This window comes from Callospermophilus lateralis, chromosome 10 (genome assembly GCF_048772815.1).
Source record: "Callospermophilus lateralis isolate mCalLat2 chromosome 10, mCalLat2.hap1, whole genome shotgun sequence".
NCBI lineage: Eukaryota > Metazoa > Chordata > Mammalia > Rodentia > Sciuridae > Callospermophilus > Callospermophilus lateralis.
Genome location: NC_135314.1, coordinates 115087473 through 115103900, shown reverse-complemented (window position 1 = coordinate 115103900; position 16428 = coordinate 115087473). Strand labels below are relative to the sequence as shown.

The 16428-nt window shown below is 39.6% G+C and overlaps 1 pseudogene; it reads left to right on the top strand.

Annotated features, from left to right (window-relative positions):
• Positions 1-5232: 5232 nt before the first annotated feature.
• On the top strand, positions 5233-13994 carry LOC143407924 (uncharacterized protein NKAPD1 pseudogene; annotated as a pseudogene).
• The last annotated feature ends 2434 nt before the right edge of the window (positions 13995-16428 follow it).

Below are 16428 nucleotides of genomic sequence, written 5' to 3'. Positions count from 1 at the left end.
GCATACATACATATACATACACAGATACACACATATGTATATGCTAAAATAAAAACTATCTGTACTGTATCCATACAGAAACTGCATATGCTATAAATTAGAGAACAGAAACAGAAGAGCAAGTTAAAGTATAATTCAAGTAAAAAGTAAATTTCCATCTTGTTCTTTTCTTTCTGTTTTAGTTTATAATGTGCTATGGACATGTGTCTATGTCAGAACATTTAGGGCAACCTAATACTCTTAATTATATAAAATTTAACTTGTCATATGATCACATATCTATCATAGATTATATGACTAAATCCTTATGAATAAACTTATAACTGTTTCCAATTTCCTGGATTACAAACAATCATACTGTAAACATCAACAGATTTTCATTTGAACAGTTGGGACCATGTGTTGCAGGATAAATTCCAACAACTAAATGAACACTATAAAGTGTTACCAGCTGTTTCCATAAAACAGTTTTACTAATACATGTTTCCACTAGGAATGTGTTAGGATATATTTTCTTTGTCAAATTTTTATTGGAAAGCTCCCTGCTTCAACCAAGAATTATCTTCTACATGCAAAGGGTAAGACAGAACAAAGAAAATAGCAGATCACTACAAATTGATTGATAGGTAGAAAAAGAGGGTCATATTCTAGGACCCCATTCCATGGCAGATTGTATGTCTATGTATGTCATTGTGGAGGCACCTGAACGGTCCACTGTTGTCTTTTCCACATGAGAGAATTTTGATTCTGGAGTCCATGACTGGGGAAATACTAACAAAGGTGTCAGCTATATTCACAACTGTATGGTAGTTCCCAGTAAGATGCTAATTTCTCAAGCAAAGAAGTCATGTTCTGCACAGCAGCAGATATGGGAGTCACCACTAATTCTCTGTAAGCCACTGTCATTCTCCATGACCCATGTGACTTCTACATTGCATCCCCAGAATAGTCTCTCCTATTTCTTTGTGACACCTTGGCAATCCGTATTGTCTGATGACCACTGTCCTCCATGGTGGAGGAAAGGTGACCACTTCCTCATCTATAAATCCACGTAAGACAGATTTAATACCTGTGACCATAGGCAAGATTCCCCCAGGATGGTTTGGAGTTTATCTTTCCAAGTTGTCAATACCTAAAACATTGTCAGAGGTGGGTAAGATACATACCAGATGCTGTGTAGTGACTTCTGTCCAAATTGCAAAGTAAGGGTATTTGGATATGTGTTTGACAGGTTAAGCTTCTTGTAAACCTAAGTAAGTGGGTGTTCAATTAAAATCAATGTGACATGCTTTAACATTACTAACTCCATTTTGAGCTTTCTCTTGTAAACAAGCTGTAACTGCAGGAAGTGGCCACCTGATCACCATCTTAACTATAGTGTGCCAATGTACAAATAAGACAATGGGCATCCCAGACTTTCCTTTGCATAGTGGACTTTGGAAGCTATTGTGCTATATATAATATTATGTCTTGCAAGTTATCTTGAGTATTAACAGAATTCTCAGAGCAGCTAGGATTCCCATGAACTGTAGGAGACATATTCAAACCATGGAACCCAGAATATAATTTTACAAAAATTAGCAACACATAGTATTGTAATACTTTTAAAATTAATACAGTTCATAAAATATTTTATTTAAATTTGCATTTCTCTGTTAATCAGCATGGCTGAGCATTTAACTGTGCTTAATGTTTTGCGTTTCTCTTTATGGGAATTGGCTTTTAGCCTTTACCCTCAAACTAAATTGTTGATTTTGAAAATCACTTGTTCGAGTTGTAGAAATGTTAGCATATTTTATTAATTATGTGTTCACTTTGCATCCATTTTGAATGAAAATGTTTAAAATATTTATTACTTAATGAAGTTTGGTTTTTAAATCATGCTTTAAAATGCATTCTCAATTGCATTGTGCAAAAATTTTCAGAGACCTGCAAACCCTGTATATTTTATTATTCATTGGTAACCTGAATAGGGTTTTAAAATTTTTTCTAGGCATCTAGAGTCAATTTAACATTTTCTATAGACTAAGATTAATGAAGTTGGTCAGGGTGCTGGTTACTTTTACATTTACACACAACATATTTAAATTAGTAAATCACTTAGAATCTCTATGGGAGTTAAGACAACAAAAAACAGAACTATATTATATTTTTTCAAAATAAATTCCTTTCTGTCCAAGCATGAGCTATTAAGAATTTCTTCCCCAGCTTTACCTTTGGCTTTGAAGTATCATATTTCCATTTATTCTTGGGACTCAGACTCTTCAGTTTCATTAACCTAGCTGGTCTTAGGTCTACTCCATTGTCTTTAGAGCTTTATAAAATTTCCTAATATATGGAAAATCCTCCACCTAATTTGTTTTTAAAAATCTTCCTATTTACTTTCAAGTGTTCATTTTCCATATGAATCAAACAGTGAAATCATAAAAAAAGATTCTGTTAATACTATATTAAATTTATAGATTGTTTTAGAGAGAGATGAAATCTTCACAAAGAGTTATAAATATATTTTCATCCATACTTTTTCCAAATTTTTATAATACTGTTAAAAGAATTTTCCTTCCTGGTAGATAGAGTTTCATATCTTTTAAAAATAGGTCCTGCATATTTGAATATTTGTTGATAACCTGACAAGGATTTTAAAAATACAGGCTAGGGCTGGGATTGTGGCTCAGTGGTAGCGCGCTCACCTAGTGCAGTTGGGACCCAGGTTCGATCCTCAGCACCACATTAAAAAAATAAATAAAAAGGCATTGTGGGTTGTGTCCATCTACACCTAGAAAATAAATATTTTTTTAAAAATGCAGGCTAAAATTAAATGTTGTTGGTCAGTTTGCTAAATTTCTTACTTTTCCAAATAGCTTTGTTTCTTTTGACGTGTAAGTATTTACCTGAAAAATAATCAGAGAGAGAATCTCCAAGAATAATGCTGTTTATTGGGGAATAACAGAGCATCGGGAATATGAATCCCACAGTCAACTATGGACCTCTTCAGGGAGATTACAAAGGCAAGTTCTCAAAGGCAAAAAGGGAGAAATGTGTTTAAAAGGTACTTATAGACACAGTCCCTCGGTTTTGAAGACCAGGCTGGGGTTGGCATCAGCTCACAGAAGGATCAGTCTTGCTGAGCAAATGTTCTGGGGTGAGCATCTTGTCTGCATTAGATCAGTCTTTCTTAAAGAATGTAAAATTTAAACTTTGTTACAGAAAACACTAGATAAATGAAGCCTTGCAAAACATGGAGACTTTTGGAAGACATAATCTCCTGTGAGCCGTTAGAGGTCCTTGAAAAAGTACTTATCTTAGGAGAAGAAGGCAGGAGGCCTCTCTCTTCCTTGTTTTCCCATTTCAGTTTTGTCTGGGTCTGATAAGAATGGCTTTGTCTGGGTATCAGCAACATTCACAAAGAATACAACCACATGTGTGAGTAACAGTGGCTCTTTTCTGGCTTCTTTTTCTGTTTAGAATAATGTCAGTTGTTCTACCCGATTTCCTAGGCACTGAAATGCATAATGTCACATTGATGACGTGATGATGAAATGAACATTCCTATTTTTTTCAAATTTAATGGAAATGGTGCTGATGATTCATTATTAAACATGATGTCAAGCAGATAGAAGATTCCCTATGTCTACTAGAGACACATGCAATCTAAAAAATTGAATCTATATCCCTTTTAGTGAGTGGGAAATCAACCATATCCAGTATTTTCTTCTCCTGAATCTGCTTTGGTGGTTCCAACTTTGATTATTCGATGTAAAATTAAAAACAATGCTGAACAATAGAGTCCAGGAAGTGGGTCTGGGGAGGAAGGGTGGGAAGGGGGAGGTACTGGGGAGTGAAATTGACCAAATCATATTGTTGTACTGCGTGTATGTATAAATACATACCAAGGAATCCCACTATTATGTATAAAGGTAATTCACCAATAAAAAAAAAATTTTAAACACCAAAAAGCACAAACAATATGGAATCTTAATAAAGTGTGTGTGTGTGTGGGGGGGGGAAGCAGAATACAGATTTCACAAGACATATAAATTATTTATTTTGTAGAAAGAATGGAGTTACAACTCCAAATAATTACATCTTCCAGGCTTGTCTGAATGGCAGTGTGATAGGGTCTCTCCCTTATCCTTCCTGGCAGCCTCATAAAGAAGTGACTCTAAACCTTTTTACTAGCGAGTGGCTGGCCCGAGTGGAGTGGAGGTAAGAGGATTGCAGCCAGGCATCACCTGTGAGAGCCACCAGAAGACCCCGCAAGAGGGACTTGTCACACGCCAAAGAGAGGCCAGCTGGAGTGCCGCTACCCCTAGAGAGCGCCTGTCCCCAGGGCGGAATGAGTCCCTCCGACAAAGAGTCTCCACCAGGGCGGCTGCCCCGCACGGAGATCCAGGGGGCGCTCGGGCACCACCGCCCCAGGGCTGGAGGTCACTGCCATCCAGCCCGCGGTGTCTACACCGCAAAAACCAAACTTGGCATCCACCTGCCGGTGCAGCGACTGAACAGCTGCGGAGCCTCTGCCCGGGACTCTGCGCCGCCCGCCCCGCAAAGCCCCGCGGCCCGACTCTGTCCCCGCGTCACCTCTGCAGTGGCGCCCGCGTCCCTGTCCCCACTCACCGCCCGCTCCGCAGACTGCTAGGCACCGCGAGGCCGCGGGCGAACTGGTGGGCCCTGCAAGGAGAAGGAAAGACCCGGAGGCGGGGAAGGGAGGCTGAAGAGGATGATTTGGGGAATAAAATCAAGAACCCAGGGGCCGCCAGGGTCGCCGAGATGCTCAGGTGCGCGGCCCAGGACAGGAGCCGGCCCAGGGGTGCTTCCCCTCGGAGAAGGGCTTCTCTGCAGTGGGCTCCAACTGGGGTACCGGGCGGATGGGAAGTGAAGAAGGAAACAAGTTGTCCCGCTTCAGGACGGGGACCTGCCCCGCTGAAGCCCTGCGGTGCGGCTTCCTGCGATTCCCCAGGGAAGAATCCAGCGAAATAAGAGTTTCAGGCAAAAGTTTACTAGGGTGAGAGGGGAGGTGACACGGCGAGGCAACTCCAAGTACTTCCGAGGAGCAGAGGGTATGGTGCTCACAGAGTCAGATTTTTCTCGAAAATTAGTCCTCCTGGGTTTTGCTGCAATTCCCTGTGTTCTTAACCAGCTCATGTTTTCTTTCTGAGGTCTTGATATTCGGCCACCAGGGCGACTGGGGGTTGTGACACAGTTTTGGTGAAAAGGGAGGGTTCTGGAGACATGGTTGCAAGATATAATGAAGACATGGTCCAGAAAAGGTAATTTTTTTTAAGAGGATGTAATTAATTATAGCTAGTGGAGGCTTGGACACACCAGGACAGTTTCTTCTAGGTCCCTGCCCGTGGTGGGGATCCAGCATGGCATTAATTTATGAGTGAAGGCCAATAAATGCTTTAGAAACATTAGCGAAGTTGTTAGAAATATATAATATTTAATTGTTATAATGGCAAAAGTGCCCCCCCTTCAGCTACAGTTAAAATATCTAGTGCCATCTGATTTTCATAAAATAGGCTTTCCCCCCACCCCACTGGCATTTCTTCTGTGTTTAGTAGAGAGATCCATTTATCTGCACAATTTCCGGCTTTCTCAGTTATATTAGTTAGGGCTTTCAAATGCCACATTATGTCTTTTAGACCAATCTGAGAGATGATTATTGGGGCCAGATTATCCCACAAGTGAAAAACAGATAAAGTCCACCAATGTAGGAGGTTAGGAAGGTTTGTAGGTCTTTGAGTCCAGGCTCACATTGACTCAGGACAAACCAGTGACTCTGGCAAAGTCCTCTGTGATAAGTACTTCTGTGTAAGAACACTTTCTTTATAGCCACCTGGCTTTATTTCATTTCCTTTTGGCGGGGCTGACACAAATGTACATCTTAACTTACAGTAAAGATGTAAGTTAAAATGTACTTATATTTCCTTATATTTGTGTATGGCTGTGCTTTGAGCATACTTTCTTGCCAAGTGTGTAAGACCAAGTTGGTCAAAAATTAACCATTTCCTATCTACTATTAAAGTCAGATTCCTCAGGGTCTCTCTTGAGAACTTGTGAGCAGCCTCTTAGCTTCTTTAGCTTTCTTCTACCAGTTCTGCCATCTGCCAGGATGAGTCATGGTCTTGCTAACCACATGTGGCTTCTCTTAGAGGCATCAGGGACATTGCCATCTCCAATGACCCTCTTCTTTGTAGAATGTGCACTGGTTGGCTTCCTGTTCTAGGATCTTCATGATCCTCATGGTCAGGAGGTCGGGTGACTCACTAGAGTCCCATGGCCCTCAGAAGGGCCCTGACATCATTCCCTGGGCCTTGGCTGACCTCAGAGGGCAAGGGCTAAAATGTTGGCTGCTTTTTTCTTAGATCTTTATTTTCTTGGCTTTGTTCTCCAAGTTTTGATTTTAAATATCTAGCAGGCTATTTTCATCAGTCATAAAGTGGTATTAATGGGTATTAATTAATTTTAATTTTTATAATATTGCTGTGTCAACTCTTCCATTTAATTGGGGGTCAGTATTAGTACTGGGAGTCAGATCCTGTCTGTCTTAGGGATAATGGCTAATTACCTCAGATTGTTCTGTTAGAAGTAGTACTTTCAACAAACACAGGCAACAGTAATAAAGTTTTACAAGGGAAGGAATTTCAAAATGAAATTAACAAGAGCAAAAAACATTTGGTTCATATCATAACTTTGAACCAAGAAACATAACTCTTATAACACTTATGAATTTTTGATATCTATTTTCCCTCTAAAAAGTCCCATAAGTTAAGCAAGTCAATCACGAATTTTACTCTTTTGCAACCCTTAAATTGCAACCTTTAAATATATTTTATTATTTACCCAAAACTAAATAAAGTTTTGTCTTTTTATTTTGAGGTCACAATAAGCTTTCTTTTGAACATAAGTTGAAATGACCTTAATTTTACCCTACTTTGAAGCCATCCTAAGATAAAGTAGAATAAGAGGAGGAGCCTTATCTCAAGTGAGTCTTTCCTCTTGACACACCATTGTTATAATGTTTTATTTCTTAAGCTGACTTTTGCCTTTAAAAAAAAAAATCATTCTACAAACTTCTCATCTATTGTTTCCTGAGTGTTTTTGATAGTTTTTTTTTTTTTTTTTGGCTGTGATAAAAACATCTGATAAGAACAATTAGAGGAGGAAAAGTTCATTTTCGGGCTCATAATTTCAGAGGTTTCCATCCATAGACAGCCGACTCCATTCCTTGGAGCTCCAGGTAAGGCAAGACATCATGGTGGAAGAGTGTGGATGAGAAAAGCAGCTGGGGACATGGCACCAGAAACCAGAGAATTCAGCTTCCCTCAGGAACAAACTATATCCTCCAAGGGCATGCTCCCATTGACCTACCTGTTTGGTAGCAGTTAGTGATGAACTGTGAAATGCATAGCAAGGTCACAGGTTTACTTGAAGTTACTCTTAACGTTTTTTTTTTTTTTAAGTTACTGCCAAGGAACATGAGTAAATAATTTTAGCAGCTAACCTATGGAAAAACATTAGTACATAAACCTTGAGGATAAACAATTGAAAATAGAAGAGATAATGAGGGGAATACCTCAAGAAAGAAGAACTTAGGGGGTCAAAATAAAACAGGAAATTAAGATTGAGGACACCTGTTGGATTGATGATGACATCTGGATCTGCATGAGTGAGGACTGTGAATACCTCCGGCATCTGGCATCTGAGTTCCTTCAGTTATCTCCCATCAAAGGCAATTGTCTCAAAGTCTCATTGTGCCAGGTGCGAAGTAGGGCACATATCCATTTGTGGTGTTCTTCTCTGCCCTGTGTTTCTCAGAATGGATGTGGCCTGTGGAGAGGAGGATGGCTCCATGGTCAGGTGCCCTTAGAACTGTGCTGAGGCGGAGCATCAGCCCAGTGTGAGTCCTGCTTAGTGTTCCTGCTTGGGACAGGGTGGGATCAGGTCTTAGGCCTGAGCCTAAGTATTTCCTGAGCCCCAGTATCTCTTACCAGCTCAGAAGTGGGGGAGGATTCTTTAGTGGTGCAGGTGCAGTAAGGTAGCTTCTGACTGGTCACTAAACCAATGCCCACATGAACAAGGATTGACTGGTAGATGAAGCCCCCACCCCAATAATGGATACTATGACAATTATGGAGAGGACCAACTAAGGTCCAAACCTCCACCACCCAACATGAAGGAGTTGAATACCTGATTGATGAAGGTTGCTGAAGGAGGACATCCGTTTTCAAGCCAATCATGAAACAGGAATAAACTTGGTGACAGCATTGTCTTCTTTGTCATTCTCTGCTTGGAGGTGGCCCACGCTGTCTGGAGAGTGCTCTCTGCTTGAGCCTCACTTTGCATTCTCTTCATTTTTTCCTCACTTCTACTCGACCGTCACTTATAATAAAGTTATCTTGCATGGCTGTTGGTGTCTGACTTTAAATTTTCTTTCATTGGAACAGGAGAGCCAGGTTTGTAGTTTCAGCTCCCTGGTTTCCTGTGACAGACTCCCCTCAGCCAGCCATACCCCACATTCCTACAATCACCACCCAGTTAAACCCAATTGGGGGCAGGGGGTGGGAAGGGGAGGAATTAATGCTCTGATTAGGTTAAGGTTCTCATAACCTGATCAGTTCACTTCTTGCATTGTCTCACATGAGCTTTTGGGGGAGAATCTAATATCTAAACTGTATCATTTTTTTTTCCCTTGGTCCTCAAAAGCTTGTGTTCATCTCACAATACAAAATACATTTAATTCATTTCCAAGAGTTCACAGAGTCTTAACACTTCCATGATTGCCTAAAAGTTCAAGTCCAAAGTTTCCTCTGATTCAAGACTAACTCTCAGCAAGGGCCCCTGTGATATCAAAAGCAAGTTACATATAGCCCACATATAAAGATACATAGTAATAATTTCCATTTCAAAAGGAAGAAATGGGGACATAGAAAAAAAGTTGGTTTCAGAGGTCTCAGTCCACAGGCAGCCAGGTCCATTCCTCAGGGTTTAAGGCGTGGTAGAACATAATAGCAGAAGAAGATGGCTGAGGAAAGCATCTGGGAACATGGCACCAGGAATCAGAGGAGAGACAGATTCGTTCAAGGACAAAATATATACCCCAAGGGCATGTCCTCATCTACCCAACTCCTCCACCCACATCCCACCTGCCTTTGGGGATTAGGGCACCTATTGGATTAAGAAACTTTCTTGCATTGTCTCATACATGAGCTTTGGGGTGGGTGACCTCTAATTTCTAAGCTGTAACACTGAGTCTGTCTGAATGTCAGTTAACATTATTCAACATTACATTTGAAACATGCATTAAGCAGAAAGAGTAAGAGAACTCCTAACTTTCTTTTTGCGGAAAAAGTGGCAAAATATCTTCCATGTTGTCAGCCTTTAAATAAATCAAGTTTCCCTTTCCAGAAATATTTTAAAATCCCCATTTCAGAAATAATAGATTTTGTGTGTGTGTGTGTGTGTGTGTGTGTGTGTGTGTGAGAGAGAGAGAGAGAGAGAGAGAGAGAGAGAGAGAGAGAGAGAGATGTATAAGGATGGCCTTAGGCCTGAGCCTAAGCAACTCCATTTTAAAACTTCAGTTTGAAACCTGCAGTCTCACCGGGCACACCTATGGAGCCCTCCAGTATGGCTCTCAGACACAAACAAGTCACTTCTCCCCATCCTGACAAGCTCAGAGTGAAGTTGTCCTCACCCCAATAAGGGAGAAAGGCAAGAAAGCCAGGGTGGGGACCATCAGATCAGATGCTTTAAACCCAGGGTAAATCACATCACTGAGAGAACCAGTGGCAGCTGATAAGTATTGAAAGGGTGGTCAAAAGCCCCCAAATTTAGTATAAATCATGGGGCAAATGAACAGACATTCAGCCAGCCAACACTGATGCCCTCATGCTGGAGAGCCTGATGAGGACCTTGGCTGACGTCCCAGCTCTTCTCATCGTTTGCCTGATCTTCTGTATCTTCCTCACTGCTCTCAAACTCTATAGCCACATCTTGACCCTGGTGAGAGCCGCAACTTCTCCCTTTGGCCCTTTCCTCAACCATCCATCAGCTCCACCCTAGGAGTAAGCCTGCCTTGGTTCCTAATCTGATCACCGTGGTCTGAGTGAGTGTGCATCTAGGGAATTAAAGCCTAAGGCTTAAGACTTTTGATCTGAAACTTGACTTAGCATGCAGAAGGAATGTCTGTCCTGAGCCTGTCATGATTAAGTGATGATTAAGTCATGATAATTGCAATGCTTGGAATTAATCTAGAATTGTTTGCTGTGAATTGATTATGTCTATTGCAGTGCCTAGCACTAAGGATTGTCATTTTCTTGATTAAGAACCTATAGGGTGAAAAAATTGTACTGAGTGATTTGAGTGAATAAAGTATTGACAAAGGCAGAGGCACGTGGACATTCTTAATTTCTCTCCCTTGACTGCAAAGTCACACCTTTTGCCATCGCGAAGGTGTGTGTGTGTGTGTGTGTGTGTGTGTGTTTGTGTGTGCGTGTGTGTGTTTATTTTAAGGGGTCAGACAGATGAGAGTAGTGGGAACAAGAGGTTAAGAAAATAATACTATAAAATGGGCCCACTGTACTGACCCTCCTCCACATGCTTTTTCTTGCCAGAAAATAATCTGCCTGCTGAACCACCTGGCCTAAGTGGACAAGATATGTCATATTCCACAGCACACTGAGGCAGGAATGAAGGTCAGGCAGTCAGTGTAATAAATGATGGGGGTCAACAGAGGATGAGGGCTGGTTATCAGAGGATAATGGGCTGTTAGTCTCTGCAATCATGCTCCTAGGCACTCTGTGTTGCTAACAATTAACCACCAGGTCCCTGCTCCCAGGCACATATATGGAGAAGAAAGAGAAGGCAGTGATGATAAAGAAAGGTTCTGGGTCTATATAAAAACAAGATGTATCCCATCCTATAGACACCCAGCTCTGGGTCCCCTTCTCTTTGGAGAAATCTGTCTCTATCAGATTTACTTTCTTAAATAAAACTTGCTTTCTACACTTGCCTCAGTGTTACTTGGATGTTTAATTTTCAACACTGGGGAATAAGGACCTGTTCCTGATCTCCAAAATGGGTATCTGTGATATCTATATATATCTATATCTATATATATATATCTATATATATATAGATATATCTATATATATATGTTATTTCGTTTTATTTTGATGAAATACTTTACTTTTATAGTTTTTCTATTCCAAACAGAAATTCAGTCCTTTGTATTTTTTCATATAGAATTACATCTTTTAGAACTTTAACTCCTAGTAACCTTGCTTTTAGTGAAATCTAGAAACAAAGCAATCTTAAAAAGTTCTTACATTTATCACCAATTCATAAATTTACATTTAATATGCCCCAATATCTGCTGTCTTATATTGAACTTAAATTCAATCCAAGAGTACTTGAATTTATATTTAGAAGTTGATATTTTAGTATTTTAATATTGTAAATTATTCAGTTGTCTCTTCTAACAACCATATATATGAAGATTAATATCATTTATATTAAACCTAATTTACCCATTTGTAACAGTTAAATTTAGGTTATCCATACAAACCTAGATATCAGAGAAACCTAGTTAACATTTTAAACCATCTTTTTTTCAGTGGAAGAAAAATATAAAATATTTTATGAAAATATAAAACGATTTTTATAAAAATATAAAATTTTAATATGAATTCACATTATATTTTAAACATTTTTATAGAAGGTGATACTCTTTTGACTGACCATCTAGAAATAGGCATGGAATAGTAATTTTAAAGATATTTTTACTCTTATCATTTTTTACACCAATTTAAATCATGTGAACTAAAAGACAATTTGGATCTATTTTTTTTAAATGAGTGCTCATTTATCTGTAAGCCAGTTTTGGTACCATGTACATGATATATAGACAGGAACATGAATGTAGACACAATATAGAATACACAAGCATGAGCAAGTATATGTAAATATAGACTGGAAACAAATATTTTATACCCTTTTACCAGATAATAGATCCCCACAGGTAGGAGACAAAAGAGTCACAGATGTTTATCACACACGCTGTCATAATTAACCCTTTAAAATTAAAATAGAGCCTATCACAGATTTTTTACAGTATGACTCAGACATGGGAAGAGCCATTGGGTGGTGTTTGGAGTAACATCTGTCAGCCATGGTGGATGCTGAAAGCAAAGGTCCAGCTGGTCATTCATTCTACATGGGGGCAGATTTACTTCCACTATCACCGCTATTTATTTTTCTTCTCAGGACTCTCCAAAAGAGAAGATGTCTTTTAGTTTCCAGTATGTTGAGCATTAATGCAAAAATAATCAGTGTCTGTAGAAAAACAGCAAGACAAAAAAAAAAAAAAAAATTGGATCGCTAAAAAATAATTTCAGTTAGACAAAACAATCCAGAACAAAATATATTAATTTAAATGCACAGAACCAAAGATGAATTCACCAGAAGACTCATGAGCTCAAAAAAGATGGAGTTTCACCTTCCTCCCCCAATCCCTGCCACACAAGGCTGCATTGACGCTGGTGAAACTGTATCGGTGCCTTTGATCCCTGACTCCTTGGTTCCCTGGGTCAGAGCAGATCTTGTAATGGAGTGATTCTTTTTCTCACACTAACAAGATGCCTGATTTCCTCAGGATTGAGGGAGTGAAGAATATCCTGGGTTCCACTGGGGAAAGTCCTCCTGAGGAATGTCATCTGGCATACAGATGTTCACAATCAGATTCAGGAGGAGTCAGATAAGTGGGAAATAAGAGAACTATGAGAGACAGATGGAGAATGCTTACCAGGGGACGAAAAGGAAAATGTCACCCAGAAGTTCCAGTCGGATACATCGTGATGGTTTTGATGAAGAAAGTCAGAGAGATTACTGGAGGCCAAAGAATCAAATTGCTGCAACACTGGAAGATGATTTTCTGAAGGCTAAATCCTGGAACAAGAAGCTATAGGATTATGAAGCTAACTTGCCAGAGAGATGGGGTCACAGTGGTTCTAAAGAGTTGTACCCTGAAGAGTTTGAAACCGACAGTTGATCAGCAAGATATTACCATTGGGAAAAGAAACATCTCCCCAGGTAAAATCATCTACTTGCGAACCCTGCAAACATAAGAAGTGTGGGAGACCAACCTTGTGATGGGGTCACACTCCCCAGTTGGGTGCTGAGGCACTCAGTCACAGAAATGTCTCGTGCATGGGTGTGTCTTGCTACAGCCCCATGAGTGAAGCTACGCTCACCTGTTCCTTTGTAATATAACCCCTTGCCCTGTTTAGGATAGAATCTTCCGTGGAAGGGCCTTGTGTGCGTCCCCTTCTCTTACTGTGCCCTTGGGTGTGGCCTACCCAGGTGTCAGTCAACCTGCTGACAGTGGACATCATGAAGATAGACTCAGCCCCCTGAAACCTGACCCCTTGCCTCATTTGAATAGCTTCCCTCAAAAACAGGGGTCAGCGCGTTCTCTCGCTCGCTCTCTTTCTGCGGACCCTTAAGGTCAGAGGAGCCGTCACAGCGACCCCAAAGAAAAAGGTATTTGTGTCTCTTGTGTGGTTATTTTGTGCAGCCCAGTTTATCTGGAGTGACACCTGAGCCTTTTAGTCGCGAGAACAGAAGCCCAGCAAAGAAGTCAAAGAAATCTCACAAAAAGAAGCAAATCTCACAAAAGATCACACACACACACACATAACATACACACACACAAAAAAAAAAAAATCAGAAGAAATACAAGAAGGAAGCCACAGATATAATAGCAGATTCCTCAAGGGAGTTCTCAAAATAATCCAGGGCTTCCAGTACCAGGAAAAGAATACATCTACATAAGCAGAAGAAAAAAAAAAAATCTAGAAAAAAAGTCTCTTAAAAATATCTGCTTTATCTGCAGGGGCAGAAATGACCCTTCCCAGTCAGATGATTTCAGCATCCAGCAGTTCAAGGAGAGTGAGGAAAGACACATCTACTACACCTTGGAATTTTGCCAGTGACTCCTTCAGCAGAGGGCATCTGAGGTCAGAGCTTTCTTGTGCCGTCTATATGTTTTGACAGACTATTGTCATCTGTTTTGGCCTTAATGTTAAACTTGATTTCTTTGTCTTGTTAATGGGGAATCTGGTATTTTTTTTTTATGAAGGTTTCTTGAAAAGATTTTTTTTTTTTTTTTTTGCGATTAATCACATTTAGTGTAGAGGACATATATAGCAAATTAAAAAACCCAGAAAGCTGAATCCAATAATGACCTGGGTACATTGGAATGTTGAAGTTGGGAAAATTGAGGACTGAGTTCGAGAAGGATTGATTGGAAAGCGGTGTTAAGTAGAAAGGTTTGACAAAGCAAACACTATGTTCTGTTCATATAGTAGGTATCCTAACTGATTTGTCTTCAGTCTTAGTGCTTTGATACTTGGGTTTTGTGACCCCACAAGTGTGGTCTGGTTTATTTAAAGAAAAAATGGGCTTAAGAACAAACTGTTTTATGTTAAGATCCAAAGACAACTGTTGTTAAAAAAGAGTTTAGGGTTTTCTTAGTCAAATTTCCCTGCTGGACAGGATCTATAGCTGTGCTTATTTGGCATACCCCTAACACATGGTAACTGGATAGTAAATGGTTTTCCATTGCTGCATATGGCCTGAACAGACTTGTGTTCAAAATTATTTCTTTAGTCCTCATAACATCTACCAAATGGGAAAGAATTAGGAATTAGTTATGCTAATAATGCTCTGAAAGGGATTCAAGTTAGCAATAGCCATCTAAATGTCTAAATGTCATATTCCCCCACCCACCCACCCCAGTCTGGGGAACATTCCCAAGGTCTTGTGCATGCTAGACAAGCACCCTACCACTGAGCTGTACTCCCAGTCCTTTGTCTTCCTTGTTCATTTCTAATTCTAGTAATAAGTTTTAGATGATCCCTGAAACTAAGTTGAATCCCACTGAAACAGGCTTCTCAGGGACATATCTACTTCTTCTAAGTCTGCCTTTGAGTTAAAGCACCAAGTAGAGACCACATTATCTATTTTGCCATACTGTGATACCTACTATGTTATTTCTTCAGAAACCAAAATATCACTGAAAGAATGCTGGCAGAACACAGGTGATTTTTTTTATTCTGGGAGAAAAGGTCAAGTGGCATATTGTCATTTTCTTCCTTATTGTCATTTTATAAGCTAAGTAAAAGGCTTAAAAACTCAAATTTTTTGTCTTAATTCTGCCATTAATTAGTTATAAGTTCTAGAGCAGCTTAAGTTAATCTCCTTGGCCTTTCCCCAGGTGTAACAGAGAAATACTTCATGGTAGCATGACAATTTAAGACATTAGCAATAGAATTCAACTATGATGACTTTCATGAAGTGTATTTTATAGTTCTAACTACTAAAATTAGTTCTTTTTATGGAACAATTTCTAATAAATGCTTGGTTTTAAAATAATGCAAATCAAAACTACTCTAAGATTTCATCTCACTCCAGTCAGAATGGAAGTTATCACAGTAAGTGTTGGTGAGGATGTGGGGGAAAAGGTACACTGATACACTGCTGGTGGGACTGCAAATTGGTACAGCCAATATGGAAAGCAGTATGGAGATTCCTTAGAAAACTGGGAATAGAACCACCATTTGACCCAGCTAACCCACTCCTTGGACTATACCCAACGAACTTAAAAACAGTATACTACAGGGACATAGCCACATCAATATTTATAGCAGCACAATTCTCAATAGCTAAACTGTGGGAACCAATCTAGATGCCCTTCAGTGGATGAACGGATAAAGAAAATATGGTACATATACACAATGGAATATTACTCAGCATTAAAAGAAAATAAATTCATGGACTTTGCAGGTAAATAGATGGAATTGGAGAATATAATGTTAAGTGAAGTTAGCCAATCCCCAAAAAACCAAATATGGAATATTTTCTCCGATTTAAGGATGGCTGATTCATAATGGGTTGAGGGGGGCATGGGAGAATTAGATGAACTCTAGATAGGGCAAAGAGGAGGGAGGGGAACAGAGGAAATATGGGGGTAGGAAAGTCGGTGAAATGAGATGGACATCACTACTCTAAGTACACCCATGAAGGCATGAATTGTGTGACTTTACCTTGTGTACAACCAGAGATATTGAACAAATGTGCTCCATATGTGTAATATGAATTGTAATATATTCTACTGTCATATATAACAAATTGAAATTTTTAAAAAGTGAATTTTTAAAAAGATGGAGTTTCTCTCTTTTCTTTTTTCCTCGACATAGCCATAATTACCCTAAAGAAAGAGCACATGGAACATCTTTATGAAACTCAAGTGCACTTTGGGTTCAGATTAGAGCCAGTCTATATATTTAAAGAATGTGGGAGCCCGTAAGGTCCAGGGAGAGGGTGGAATTCAGGAAAAGATTCTCAAGAAAAACAGAACTTGTTTTC